Below are 14102 nucleotides of genomic sequence, written 5' to 3' on the forward strand. Positions count from 1 at the left end.
TAGCTCTGCAGCCCGAGCCCCCTGAGCCTGAGTCAAATGACCTGGGCTCTAAGACTTACTGCCACAGTTGTTTTGGTTTATTTCTGCAGTGTAGACATATCCAGGTGATCACATTTTGCCAGGGTGTAACTGACTTCAGGGGAGTAACAGCAGGGGCATTTGTTCCATTGCCCTTATGTTATATTTGGGGAAACTGAGGCTTAGAGAAGTTAAGTTATTTAACCTAGTTTGCACAGGGAATCTGTGAAACAATCAGAAATAGAGCCCAGATCTTCTGAATCCTAGCCCGATGAGTTGGCCACAAGCCCGTCTGTCTCTTGATGGATATGGCTTCATAATAAGATTCTTATAATTCTTCACTGTGATTTCTCTATGCTTCCACAGTAGATTGGTTATCTCTGAACCAACATAAGGTGTTAGTGAGCCTTCTGTTCTGGAATTCATTTCTGATTAACGTGCACTCATAAAGGGTGAAATATATTCCTCCTACAGACAGCCCGAATGATCAGGCTCTGCGTGGGAGAAGTGTGGGTGAGCTGGGAATACAACTATTCCTGGGGACAAGCGATACAGCCAGATCCTCTGCATAGGGTACTGGAACCAATGTATGTGCATAAACATGGTTCTTGTAGCACCTTCCCATGCCTGTTGCTGCCTTTGCATCAGTCTACTCATGGTTGGCATGGAGACACTTTCAGCAACATCCAGGGGGATATTCAGGCATCCCAGTGTAGCATCTCTGCTTACATGTGCATTGCCGAGTTCCAGAGCTGGGCGTAAGCGTTGTGAATTCCAGTCAAAGGTAATATTTATCTGCTGATATTGACAAACCAATCTCAGTTCATCTAAACAATACAAAGATATTAAGTCTGATTCGCAATTGTTCTCCAGCCCCTTTCCATGAAGTGCCCAGAAAGCTGCCAGCTCTGGGCCATTTGTGAGTTCCTCAAGTATGGAGGAGCTTTCTGGTGCCAACAGAGCCAGCATTCTGTGTAACAATCTCACCCAGGCAGGGCCTAAAGAAGGCATAGAGTTACACTGGCATAAATCTTATCTTACCAACTGGAGAAACAGGTCCCATGTATGCAGTAAAAATGAAATGGGTGTTAGACTCAGCTACTAATAAACTTGTCAGCAAAGCCAACAGATAACCCCATACCCCTAGGAACACAAAAAAGTTATATCAAAGAAAGAGCATCTGAGCTGCATCAACCATCTCCCCAAAGTCGCCCTGTCCTGGAAATCAAATTTCAAGTTTAATGACATATAATAAATTGCCCTCTGTAACATTAAATCGAGGCTTATTAATAATTATTTATATTACGGGGTGCCTGGATGTCCCAGGCAAGATCGGGGCCCCACTGTGTTAGGCACTGGGCAGACATGGGTCAAGAGACAAGCCTTGCCCCTTAAAGCTTACACTCTAGAGAGACAAAACTGACTGTGTTGGGGTGTCTTAACCCTACACTGGGACAGAAGGGGTTAAGGAACAGTTCCGGGCCCACCTGAGGAGCCTGCTCCAGCTGGAGGAATAGCTAGAAAGAGACACAGAGCCCGGGAGTAGGTAGGAGAGGCTTGTTTGGGGACTGCCTGAGTAAGGCTGCAGTAGGCATTCTTGCTGCAGGGGAGAGGGCTGCGTGTAGCAGCCTCCCCAAGCCCTAGAGGAAGGACTGACTCTCTCTAGCACTAGGTAACCCTTCACTCTAACTTGGATCATCTGTGAGGCTTTTGACCATGCCATGGAATAAAGTGGTAGGAAGTGGCTCAGGGAGGCAGCCTCAAAGCACTCTGGGATGTTTGCTTTGGTGTTTGCTGCCTTTCGTAGGGCCCTGGGCTGTAGCCCTGTGAAGGGGCAAGGCCTGGGCTCGCCTACCAAGCACACTCTTGTGAAGGGGGAACAAACCCCTCGTCCCAGAGATAAGGGAGAATAGCGACAATGTAAGCCCTGAGACAAGGGTGCGTAACCCCCAGAGGCCTGGAGGTGGGCTGAAGACCTTTTTCTGTTGTTGGGATGTTGGATTCCATACATTTTGTTGGACATGGTTACCCCATAATGGAGGTGGACTTGACTGGTGACCTGGCTGGAGAGTTGAATTGCTACCTACTGGAAGGGGGACATATCACAGTGTTGGCGTGATGTCCTCCAAGGGACACTGGGGAGAGGTTGGGCCCAGTGACCTGACCTCTAGGCTGCACCAGTGACTAGCTCAGCCCTGTCACCCAGACAAAGGCTAGGGGAAAAGGATGAAACATACTGAGTGAGCAATGCGATGGCCTTAAGTGGCATTGTAATGCCACAATGTTTGTGTTTAAAATATTTTGGGGTGAGGTCAGCATAGGGTGCGGGCGAGGTGGTGTAATTGCTGTTGGAATAGCCCAGGAGCAAATTATTGCCCCCTGCAAGAGGGAAGCAGGGAGAGAACTCTCCCTCAGGCCATGTCTACATCTAAAATTTTGCAGCGCTGGTTGTTACAGCTGTATTAGTACAGCTGTATAGGGCCAGCGCTGCAGAGTGGCCACACTTACAGCAACCAGCGCTGCAAGTGGTGTTAGATGTGGCCACACTGCAGCGCTGTTGGGCGGCTTCAAGGGGGGTTCCGGGAACGCGAGAGCAAACCGGGGAAGGAGACCAGCTTCGCCGCGGTTTGCTCTGGCGTTCCCGGAGCCACCCTGCAAACCGCAGGGAAGGAGACCTGCTTGCTCGGGGTTCCGGGAACGAGAGAGCAAATCGGGAAAGGAGACCAGCTTCGCCGCGGTTTGCTCTCGCGTTCCCGGAGCCACCCAGCAAACCGCAGGGAAGGAGACCTGCTTGCTCGGGGTTCCGGGAACGAGAGAGCAAGCCGGGGAAGGAGACCAGCTTGATTACCAGAGGCTTCCTCCTTCCACGGAGGTCAAGAAAAGCGCTGGTAAGTGTCTACATTGGATTACCAGCGCTGGATCACCAGCGCTGGATCCTCTACACCCGAGACAAAACGGGAGTATGGCCAGCGCTGCAAACAGGGAGTTGCAGCGCTGGTGATGCCCTGCAGATGTGTACACCTTCAAAGTTGCAGCGCTGTAACTCCCTCACCAGCGCTGCAACTTTCTGATGTAGACAAGCCCTCAGACAGGTGTGTCAGAGGCCCACTGCCTGGTGGGGTTACTCCTGGGGTGATGCTGCCTGCATACCATTCTTGTTCAGGGCTGAGTTTAAAGGCACGCTCTAGCTCTGAACTCCCGTAGCTCAGAATTGCCTTGTCAAGTTTGCCTCAAACTCCTGCTCTGGCCTTGCACCACACATGGAGCATGTCAACGGATTTTGTTCTGCTGGGATGTATGTGTGTTGTAAACAGGGCTTATAATAGCTTACTTTGACCTTCACTATCGAGAGATTAGCACCATTCCATAACTAAATAGTGCACCTTGTTCTAAATATCCAGAGGCAATTTCTGTTTACAGCACTGCAAGATGTGCTGAGCTGGATGATCCTACTAGCATTAAAGCCAGTACTGTCCTGTCATGGGGATTCCTCACCAATCATTTCTTTATTATGTGGACTTCTGCCCTGTTCACAGAGGATGCAAAACATGTTTGTGTGCTGCTGCTGCAAGAGATGACTTGTGTTGTGGCAATTTGCTGAGTAAAATTGCATCGTGTGTGTCTGAAACCAGAGAATTGTGGAGTCTGTTACTACTTTGCCCTTACCCATGAGACACCTTTGGTTTCTCCCATCTCATTAAAGTCAGAGAAATGGTTTCAAACCGCTTCCCGGTGGCTAGACCATATAGACATATAGACCAGTCTAGATTCTTCCTGGTCTATATGTGGTTGCACACTGCAGGGAGGAGGGAAGTAAGAAGCTTCTTTCCCATTTGCTCTGTCTGTGCAAGGGGCAGGTAGATTTGCAGCCCCTGACAACTCCTTTCTCCCCGAGAGCATGTGATGCCACAAAGGGGACAGGGAGAGGAGAGGAGGAGGCAGGGATATGGCCCTGTCTGCTCACATATATTGACCCCTAATCTGCAACCCCAAAAGGAATTTAACAGACATGCAGCTGTTCTGTGCTTAGGAGCCATTCATGCTTGACATATGAGATTTTCACAGGCACAGTATTGGCTTATTTTGCTCACACTGACTTTAATGGGGGCACAATTAGGCCAGCGTGGGGCACTTTGGAAGCCCAAACACACAATGTTTGTAAGATTAAGTATGTATGGTAATGATACCATTGTAAATTTACATAGAACAGAGCCTTTTATATTGAAGGATCCCCCAAAACTTTACAAACACAGGGTCCGCTATTGTTAACATATCATACTAATCTTAGTGCTTCCTACAATGAGCAGACTCACTGCAGACAATGGCACAGCTCAAGTTAAAAAATGTTGGTAGGATCAGACCCCAAAATACCAGCATTCAGTGTTTCTTGAAAGTACTGATCTGCCTTAATGCTATTTATCTACAGATTTAGACAGCTGATACTTACATGGACTCCAATCTGGGAATTTTTCTTAGGTTGTACACAGACGACAAAGAAGAAAAAAATAACAAACCACACAACCAAATAACTGAAACCCACCCTGCTAAAAATCATTTTAATCTTATGCCCAAGCTTTAGAGAGTTCAAATTCCCCGAAGATAAAAGGATGGTCATTTGGCTGTCTCAATTCACTGACTTCTCTGGTGTCTCCAGTTTCTCCTACTAAAGTAGATTTCACTGATCATAGACTGCATGTTTTTTGGTCCAGACGAGAATGCTACCAATCTTCCTGCTTCATCCATCTATATCCAATTCACCGCTAGCGTTTGGCCAGACTAAACAGGCTAGTCTTGTGTGCTAGGTGCACTACAAGATAAATTTAATCCACTCCCCATCACAAAGTAACCCAATCTTTGCTCCCAATTACTCCCCTGCATTCCTATTGACATTATGGTCTAGATTCTCGGCTGCTGTAAGTTGGTGTAACTCCACCAGAGTCAATGAAGCTACATTGACTCACACGGCTGTGATCTGACTCCAGGTGTTTTACTGCAGTGACAACAAAGGTGAAGGTTGTACAAATTACCTGAATTACCAAAAGCAATTTAATTGGTAGATGAATAACCTGTAGCAATCCAGCAACAACTATAAAAAATGACCAGATGAAGAAGAATGAAGACCAAAAATCTCTATGGCATTGTTATTGCTATTTCCAAGTCAAGGACAACTCATACACGCACAAAATATATCATAGTATGCTACAAAAGGCAATGATGGGGGGAAAGAGTCATACCCACATGGTTTGCTTTTCTAAAACATTAACCTTATCAAAGGTCGCTTAGTAGCCAGGCCAGAGTCTCTGCAGACTAGCTGGAGAGCTGGGATGACACACAGATTCCTAGGCCTCAGGGTTTCCAAAATTAAACAAATAGGTAGATTTCACTGCAGCCACTTCAAGAATCCAGGGAAAGTTGATCAGACCTTTAAGGCATTTACCATCCACACTAAAGAACCCATAAAAATAACCTCTGAACTCTTCTTCTTTTGCAGTTGCTTGATTCTACTAGGTAGAACACTGGATGCAGCCTTGCATGCCCTGGTTCTGAGTACTCAGCATTAAGCCTCATTCTGCTCACACATACACTGGTACAACACCACTGAATTAATCAGTATAAAGTAATCTAGAACTGGGCCCCTAATTCTGCTTCTAACATGCCCATTTTTTTTCAAGAAGTATCAAAGATCTCTAGCATAGCGATCTGTAAAAATAAAGATGCCAAAAAGCATATGTTTGTTAATAGCATCAGCATTAAGTTTTTGAACCTTTTTATTTAAATTAAGAAATATAAGATGTCTTTTTGGAGTAATATTCTCTTCTTGTCTATCAAGAGTTCAATGCAGGTCAACAAAGCATAATTTGAGAATTGATGGGCCCAACCTGAAAGCCTTTTACTCAGGTGAGTAACAGCAGGGAGTAACAGGATCAAACCCATAAGCTGTCATGCAGATCTGAGGCGAGAATTTACCACTAGCAAATATGTATATGTTACTCAATGAATTTTGCCTCTTTTCTTATTCATTAAGTTCCGAGAGGCAGCTAGCAACTTCCTCAAATTTATTCATTATTCAGAATTATGTAGAGAAAGGAATTTGCCCAATAATTCTTGGTCTGTAGATCATTTGTGAGCAGTTCATCGCTGGTATTCAATATTCAAGCTAATCTTCTATTTATATGGTCTCCCAACCCACAGTGAATCTATCCTCACAACTTCCCTGTGAGTTAGGGAAAGATTACTATCCACATTTTACAATGAAGTGGTTAAGCAACTTGCCAAAGTTCACAGAGAATCATGGAAGATTAGGGTTGGAAGGGACCTCAGGAGGTCATCTAGTCCAACCCCATGCTCTAAGCAGGACCAGCCCCAACTAAATCATCCCAGCCAGGGCTTTGTCAAGCCGGGCCTTAAAAACCTCTAAGGATGGAGATTCCACCACCTCCCTAGGTAACCCATTCCAGTGCTTCACCACCCTTGTAGTGAAATAGTGTTTCCTAATATCCAGCCTAGACCTCCCCCACTGCAACTTGAGACAATTGCTCCTTGTTCTGTCATCTGCCACCACTGAGAACAGCCTAGCTCCATCCTCTTTGGAACCCACCCTCAGGTAGTTGAAGGCTGCTATCAAATCCCGCCTCATTCTTCTCTTCTGCAGACTAAACAAGCCCAGTTCCCTCAGCATGTCCTCAGAAGTCATGTGCCCCAGCCCCTTAATAATTTTTGTTGACCTCTGCTGGACTGTCTCCAATTTGTCCACATCCTTTCTGTAGTGGGAGGCCCAAAACTGGACACAGTACTCCAGATGTGGCCTCACCAATACCAAATAATCACTTCCCTCAATCTACTGGCAATGCTCCTACTAATGCAGCCCAATGTGCCATTAACCTTCTTGGCAACAAGGGCACACTGTTGACTCATACCCAGCTTCTCATCCACTGTAATCCCCAGGTCCTTTTCTGCAGAACTGCTGCTCAGCCCCAGCCTGTAGCAGTGCATGGGATTTTTTCGTCATAAGTGCAGGACTCGGCACTTGTCCTTGTTGAACCTCATCAGATTTCTTTTAGCCCAATCCTTCAACTTGTCTGGGTCACTCTGGACCCTATCCCTACCCTCCAGCATATCTACCTCTCCCCTAAGTTTAGTGTCATCCACAAACTTGCTGAGGGTGCAATCCATCCCATCATCCAGATCATTAATGAAGATGTGGAACAAAGGTCAACAAAGATGTTGAACAAAAGTCAGTGGCCGAGCCAGGCATTATATACCAGCCTCTTCAAGGCCAGTCCAGAGCCTTACCCATCAAACAAGTCTTCCTCTTAAATCCTCCTCCTCCTTCCAGCTGCATTGGTTAGCTTTGTTTGGACTCCCAGGACACATGATACTGTTTCTATTCACAGAGTGGATGAGCCTATTGTCTCCTTACTGAAAAGGGAAGAAAAAGCCTCATGATGCACAGAACTGTTTTTTATTTACTTCTTTAACTTCACTCATGCAACTGACTTCTCATTTCCGCTCCATTACTGTGCAAATATCTCTTTCTATCTGGACACCCAACCCCCAAGCAAGTTATTTCCTCCTTGTAAACCTCAGCTATCTTTTTCTTACTAGCTTCTTGCAAAATTATTTTTTAAATTTCGGTGTCGAATAATGGTGCATAAAAACAAATGGCATCTTGCTGAGTTAGACAGAATTGTTCTCAGCTGCACTGTAGTTTTCCTACTGATCATGAAGCAGTGCAGGTTGCACAATGATTCAGATGCACATTTGATGATTCAGCCAAGTTTACAAGGGTTGAAGCGAGAATTTGCTATGGAAATGTACAGAGTTTCTAAATATCTCACAAACTTCCCCAATTGAACTTGCAAAATCCCAAAACTTCCCCCTAAGCCAGTTTTGTAGAACAAAACAAATGTGTCAGTCTGAGCAACTTTGCTCTAACTTTCCCCATTAACCCCCTGGCTATTGCGTATACCTTTGTATCACCATTCGTACAGTGTTGGTAGTGAGCAAGAATCCGTGGTTTTCTGTAAGGATGAAAGAATCAGGAATTCACTAGTTAGGTGACCTAGGCAAGTACAAAGAAGATACAGACACATTGTGGATTGTTAAATATGTATTCGTGAAATTAGCACACAATCTGACAGTTTTTGTGAAATGTGCACATTAGGAATAGGGTTGTTATGTTTTCAAATACTGACCTGCTAAGAAGTCTTCTCCTTTATTTGTTTGTTTGTCTTTTATACATTCTTACAAATAAATAAAATGTTCTTCAAATTATCTGAAATGAGGCACAGTTTTGACTTACGGGATAAGAGAGAAGTTTGTCTGACAAATGTCAAATTTGTCTGTAAGAAGAAGGCTCATGTCTCCAGAACTATAATAAAATAATGATCAACACAAATGCAGGACTCATTGCAAATTAAAGTTTTGCGAGAGTATGGACTGAATAAAAATTGATGGCACAGAAGACACATGAAGGCCAAATTCTGGGGTCATTACTCGAGCACAATCCCCAATGGTATCTCTAAGTTAGGTTTTCAGCCCAGCGCAATCAAATTAAATGCCCACTCCTGCACTCAGCAAAGTCAACAGGAATTTTGCCATTGACTTTAGCTGATGCAGGATCATGCCCTAAGTCGTCTTTATGTTGGACCTTATAGTATACATATCAGAGTGAATCCTGCATGTTTGTAAAGCCAGGGAAGGGAGAAGCAAAGTTTGTCAAAGCCGGAGGAAAGTGCCATAAATCTGTGCTACGCCAGAAGATAGAACACAGCATGCAACTGAATTAATTTAACTTGTAAACAAGCTGTGGCTAGAAGCATACAACCACACAGGGCCAGCTTATCTAGAGAGGAGAGACCACCAGAACTGCTGAGACAAGCTCCATTAAAGAAGACAGTCAACATGGCTTACATAACTCACTCAAATTCCAGTAAAAGGTCCTAATCCTGTAAGCAGCCCCTTTTATTGACAAGGACTCACAGGACTCTGCAGAGAGACGGGATGTGCCCAGGGGTCCATTTGCATGAGGCTGCTTGCAGGATTGTGGATTAAATGTGGATAATTTTGTATTGATTAGAACAATGATCACTCACGTAAAACAACAAGCTCTGATCTCAGTTGAAGTCTCTTAGTATGACCGTAATAATTCAAATACTAATTAGTAGTTTAGGGCAAGAATGAGAGAGTAATTGCAAGACATGCACACTCAAGAACTATTTTAAATGGACTCTCTTAGTTCACAGTTTTGTATACAGAATGCAGAATGGATTGAAAATTCTCCCAAGTCCACACAGGAAAGTTTTAGAGACTAATCCGAAAGAGCCAACAAAAATTTTAAAAGATATTGCAGACTAGAAAACATACAGCACAAATCAAAGTAGACACCTTAAAGGCAGGAACACTGTACAGCTCTGTGCAACATGCAGCTCATCATGCTGAATTGTTCATGCTCAGAGCGTATATGCTCAGTCCTGGACAAAGTAATCTCTTTGCAAAGCTTCATAATGCAGCTGAGTCTGTTAAAAGCTGGCTATAAACAAGGAAGCGTATTTAGTTGTCAAAGAAAATTTTCAGCTATACTAGAACAGAACACGATGGGCATAATTCTGCAATGACTTATGCCCTGTGCTACCCAGTGAAGCCAATGGAGTTGCATGGGTGTGAATCAGTGCAGAATGTGGCCCAGCAGTTCGCAGTGTGAGTGGAGCACATGCCTGGACAGCATAATCACCCCATCCCCATCTCAAATCATGATATCAGTTACAAAATGGTTGCATAAATTGCACTCCTTCTGCCGTTGTGGATGTCAAAGTTCTGCCCAGAGCAGTGACATCTTTGTTTCCATAGTAACCAACACCCTTCAGTGTGTGTGTGTTGTGGGGTTGGGGCAAGCAGAAGGCGATTCAGAAAAGCAAAAGAAGTGTAACAGGAGAAGACAAATCCATGGTGCAAACAAATTAATTGGTAGGTTGGGCTTATTAACAAATGTGTATTGCCTCTTCATGAGGGATATATTTATCTCACTCGTGGTTCCACCACTCCGGCTAATGTAATCACTGCAATCTCTTGGCAATAAAATCTATTCAGCATCACATACCTTCATATGTACTACACGTAGTAATAGATAGTTGGTAATAAATGCCTTTACTTAGTGCAGTGGCCCAGAGTGGCCTCCACTGGGACACTGTTGTGATTCATGTGTCACTAGCAGGTGTTTCCAAGCCTCATCCTCAGCATAGGAAGTAGAGGAAGGACTGGGAAGTTACAGATTCAAACTAAAATTATTCAAAATACCTGTCACGCTTTCCAAAACAAGATGTGTGTGAGATGTGCAACTCTCAGGGGGCAGGGAGAGGCATTCTGGAGATATTCTCAGATTGTTATTTTGTCCTTGAAATAGCAAAAACCCTGTTAAATCACTTAATTTACAAATTAAAAATCTTAGGTAAAACAAACTTTCTACAACTTTTTGACTACACCCCTATTGACTTCAGTGGGGCCAGGATATCTCTTGCACTTTTTTTTTAAACCACATCCCTTATTTTTCCCCACTTATTTCCTTTATTTTTTCCTGTTCTACGTTTCCTGCCAGAAAACTCTCTCTAATATGACCTTTCCATTGTCTTTACCTTTCTTTTTATATCTTAATTGTTTTTGTATCACCCTCCCCTTCACTTCTCTGTCCAAATCTCTCCCCAAAGTTATCTCTTCTCCCTTTATCCCCCCAGTTCTGTTGGGATAGGACCCATAGCATGTGACCATTTCAATCTCCAAATGTGAGTACTGAGTGTCTTGAAGAATGAGTGGGTGACAGAGGAAATGTGCTGGTGTCACCCTTGAAATGCAAGTGACAGACATAAAACAGCATATAGAGACCAGAGTGGGAAACAGAATTAGCTCCTTGATGTTTGTAACAATTGATAGCTAATGTGTCTATAAAATTGGTTTAATATAAGCTGAGACCACAAACACTAGTATGTATCAATCATAATTGTATTGTTATTGCAGGGCATCTCTGTGAGGCAAAGTTTGCCTTAACTGCTCTTCCATACCTTAACATGCTTGGATTTCTCTCAAATTTTGTGTTAAGTAACAATTTATTGGTTTATAATGTGTATTTTGGGGATAAATATAATATACCTGTAAAGTTTTAATCTTAAATTATGGGTATGTACCCTCAAATTTAACTCCCATTTTATTGTAGTTTTGTCTTGGAATAAAGAGAGAAGAGAACAGGTCCTAACCATGTAAATATGAATGCTAATGGAAAGACATAGCTACATTATTCTCCAATGAGAATATTCTGGGGTATATGTTTATCCCACTTTAGATATTTACATTTTCTAGTTGGATTCCCTATCAATTTGTTTTCAGTTTTTTTAAAAAGTAGATAGAGACCCCAATAAATTACCTGGATTGGAACAACTCCAGACACAGAGGAAGCTTGGATTCTCAGTCAGCATCTGAGATGCCATTGACTGCTATCTCTGTAGTTGGCAGAACAAGATCCCAGCTCCAGAGGGCTCATTAATGCCCATGAAAAATATTTGTACTTTCTTCTATGTTCGTCCTAAGGGACTTCTGTTGGTCACAAGCAGTTGGGATGTGAGGAATTTGTGCCAGTGAGAATTACCAGCAACCTACTTCACTCTTCCTGGTTTTAGAAACTGCAGTACAAATTGGCAGCAAGAATCCATGTTTTCTTGCAGGCTACACTCGGTAGCAGAGCGCAAAATAGCTGCTTCTAACATTTACATGACTAGAGCCCATTCTGTTCTATGTCTCTGTGTATTTCTAGTGCACCCATCACTATGATATCCAAGCACCATAGGTGACAATTAGGGACCTGCTTGCCAGTTCCCCAATGATTATAATAAGAATATTAAGCTAAGTGATGGGAAATGCTCTTGACTTTGCTGGCCATCTTGCTGGCTTTAGTTATTTTTTTTAAAAAGGAGTGGAGGAACAGAAGCAGTTTTGCAATATCTGAACTCCGAGGGTAATGTAAAAAACTTCTATTCTAGAGAACCATGAGGGACAATAATGTCGTTCCTGTCTTTATTGCTATTTTTTTTTCTTCTTTTGACATCAAACTTCTCATTAGAACTGTGTGAAAGGTTCATCTCAGATGCACTTGAAATCAGCCATGGTTTGAATCTGACCTCCATTCGTGAGCAAGCTGTGGTTCATTAGGCATTTTGTGTATCTGCAAACACTCCATCAAAGTAGTATTTTGGGTTTTTTTGTTAATTTTCTTGCTTTATCTGGATATCCACAAACTATATATCTGATTCTGTGTCTCGAGGTTAACTGGGGTTCAGTGGGGCAAGTCAAGTGACACTGTTGCATGCCAGTGCATCTTATCATACCAAGACATATGTTAAAATGAACTAATATATGCTTAAGAAATAATAACCCACTTGCACTCTATGCCAGTTTGTTCACTTATAATAGATATTCACCAGCTGTCAATACTGTTTCTCATTTAGGATTACTAGTTTATCTTGTGTGTGATTTGTTGTTCCCAGAGGTTGAGTCTCATCTCTGATTTCATGATGTGCTTTGGTACCAACGACGAATACAGATAGAGAAAGAGAGATAGTCTCCAACATTTGCCACTGGCAGGCTGGTTGTAGACACACCTCAAGCAGCAACACCACAAGAAGTATCAGCCATATTAAAACTGTGCTGAGCAGAGAAGGAGATTATGGGACAAGACCAAGAGCCTGATCATGCAAACCATATTCATGTGAGTGGTCTGTACTCCTAGAAATGGTCCCACAGAAGTCAATAGGACTTTCTGAGTAAGAAGTGTTTGCATGAGTAGGGCTGCAGGATTGTGCCTCTGCTGTAGGGTACGTCTACACTACCCGCCGATCCAGCGGGTAGCGATCAATCTATCGGGGATCAATTTATCGTGTGTAATGTAGACACGATAAGTCGATCCCCGATCGCTCTCCCGTCGACAGCTGAACTCCAGCTCAGTGAGAGGCGCAAGCAAAGTCGACGGGGGAGCCGCAGCACACCACGAGGATGCAAAGTAAATAATTTTAATTTGATCTAAGATACATCGACTTCAGATACACTATTCTCCTAGCTGAAGTTGTGTATCTTAGATCGATTCCACCCCCCCAGTGTAGACCAGGCCTTAAACACAAAACTAAATGTAAAATATTAAAAGCAAAATAAGTACTAAATCAATTCTTATGTAACTCTGAATGTATTGTTTTCTGTCTCAAAACAAAATTTGTAATATGCCTTAACATGTATAAACAATTGGACTATTTCAAAATCAACAATCTATCCAGTGCTGGCTTCAATCTCTTCATGTCTTGTTTTGTTTCCTTAATTCCCTTCCCATTCTTTGGAATTGTGTTCCTAATTTTCCTCTTTTCTTCTTAACAGTGAAACTAGGATTGTGGCCTAGGCACACTTTCTTGTACATCTGGATTCAAAATATTTTATTCCACAGACCAGAAGAAAGGCACCAGGGATCATTGATGACTCCCAGCCTACAGCTCGAGACCCACTATCTTAACGCAACTCATTGAATAAAATATCCCCTTTATGTTTGTCCTTTCCATTAATCCCATTTACGTGGTTTGGTTTGAGAGGTATCAGAAACCACTAATGGAAAGTCAGTGTACATGAAGGAATTCACATTGGCCTTGTTTCAGGGAAGCATGTGCACATATTCTTAAATCCATCATGAAAACATGTAGGGGAAACGCATCTGGGGGAGGGATAGCTCAGTGGTTTGAGCATTGGCCTGCTAAACCCACCTTTGTGAGCTCAGTCCTTGAGGGGGCCATTTAGGGATCTGGAGCACAAATCTGCCTGGCAATTGGTCCTGCTTTGAGCAGGGTGTTGGACTAGATGACCTCCTGAAGTCCCTTCTAGCACTGATATTCTATGATTTCTATTGGAAAAATGGGAGCATTCTTGCACTTTAAGGATTAAACTAATCTCTGGCCATAGGGCAAGCACAAGGGCTACGCATCCTGTAAGCCTTCAAATAGGACTCAGGTCTCACTAACCTGTTGCATACACCTAACACTGTCTGTCTGGATGCAGATAAATTT

The 14102-nt window shown here is 43.2% G+C and overlaps 2 long non-coding RNA genes across 2 annotated transcripts in view; one reads left to right on the forward strand and one right to left on the reverse strand.

Annotated features, from left to right (window-relative positions):
• LOC115655558 overlaps positions 1–14102 on the forward strand; it is a 74913-nt gene that overhangs the window by 38497 nt on the left and 22314 nt on the right. The gene's annotated exons all lie outside the window — the stretch shown is intronic.
• The window catches only part of LOC115655559, a 37685-nt gene that overhangs the window by 7249 nt on the left and 16334 nt on the right, over positions 1–14102 (reverse strand). The window contains exons 3-4 of the long non-coding RNA XR_004001413.1: positions 7988–8039; positions 7312–7437 (exon numbers count right to left, since the gene is read on the reverse strand). This is a non-coding gene — a long non-coding RNA (uncharacterized LOC115655559). The remainder of the gene's footprint in view (positions 1–7311; positions 7438–7987; positions 8040–14102) is intronic.

This window comes from Gopherus evgoodei, chromosome 7, assembly GCF_007399415.2.
Source record: "Gopherus evgoodei ecotype Sinaloan lineage chromosome 7, rGopEvg1_v1.p, whole genome shotgun sequence".
Taxonomy (NCBI): domain Eukaryota; kingdom Metazoa; phylum Chordata; order Testudines; family Testudinidae; genus Gopherus; species Gopherus evgoodei.